Source organism: Camelus dromedarius, chromosome 18, assembly GCF_036321535.1.
Source record: "Camelus dromedarius isolate mCamDro1 chromosome 18, mCamDro1.pat, whole genome shotgun sequence".
Classification (NCBI taxonomy): Eukaryota; Metazoa; Chordata; class Mammalia; order Artiodactyla; family Camelidae; genus Camelus; species Camelus dromedarius.
This window is the reverse complement of record NC_087453.1, coordinates 42,048,391-42,049,145: the sequence shown is the minus strand read 5'-3', so window position 1 is coordinate 42,049,145 and position 755 is coordinate 42,048,391. Positions and strand designations below refer to the sequence as shown.

Genomic DNA, 755 nt, shown 5'->3' with positions numbered 1-755 from the left:
ACCAGCTCCGAAGAAGGCCACTTAAGCAGGAGATGCGAAAGGAGCAGTGTGGACTCTGGCTGGAATTGCAGGGTGTGTTCGGGGGAAGTGAGAAGACCAGCCTTGCAGAGCAAAGTACTTGGATTGGCAGTGGTGGGTGGCACACAGGACTCACTGGGTCATTTTAGGAAGGCATGTGAAAGTATAAGCCGTGAACTGCATTCTTCCTCTTTCTTGCTTAGGTCGCCCTCAGTGTGATGACCCAGAAGGAGCGCTGTTTTGTTTGCTTTGATAAAATCTTCAAAAGGAAAGGTGATGACAAAGTTGTTCCCAGGAGAGATGTTCTCCTTTCTTCTTTCATTTTTTAAATCATACTTGTAGCAAGTGTTACTATCAAACTCCAATCATGGGGCCAGAGACCCTTGCAGTGTTAATGAGAAACTTGCCCCTCATGTCGGGGTACCACACTACCCCCACTTGTCAGTTCATCGGCCAAACAGTGGCCTCAACTTCAAGCTCTAACCATGAGCAGAGGTGTTCTCTTTTCTTAAGGGATTAATCAGAAAGTGGTCGGAAACACATTGCTGACCATGCGGACTGCAGGAGGCGGTGTCCATTAGAACGCAGAACCTGTCCTCAAACACTGAGCTGTTCTGCAAGAGACAGGCTGGGAGCTTTATCAGATGACTCTCCTTCCGACCTGTGACACTTGTAGGGTGCTTTCCCCAAGTCTGCACTTCCTGACGGTTCTCTGAAGAAACGTCAAGGACAAAATG

At 48.3% G+C, this 755-nt stretch overlaps 1 non-coding gene across 1 annotated transcript; it reads right to left on the bottom strand.

Annotated features, from left to right (window-relative positions):
* Positions 1-352: 352 nt before the first annotated feature.
* On the bottom strand, positions 353-512 carry LOC116147543 (small nucleolar RNA SNORA62/SNORA6 family). Its single transcript, XR_004131102.2, has one exon. It is a non-coding gene; the product is annotated as a small nucleolar RNA SNORA62/SNORA6 family (small nucleolar RNA).
* Between the last annotated feature and the right edge of the window lie 243 nt (positions 513-755).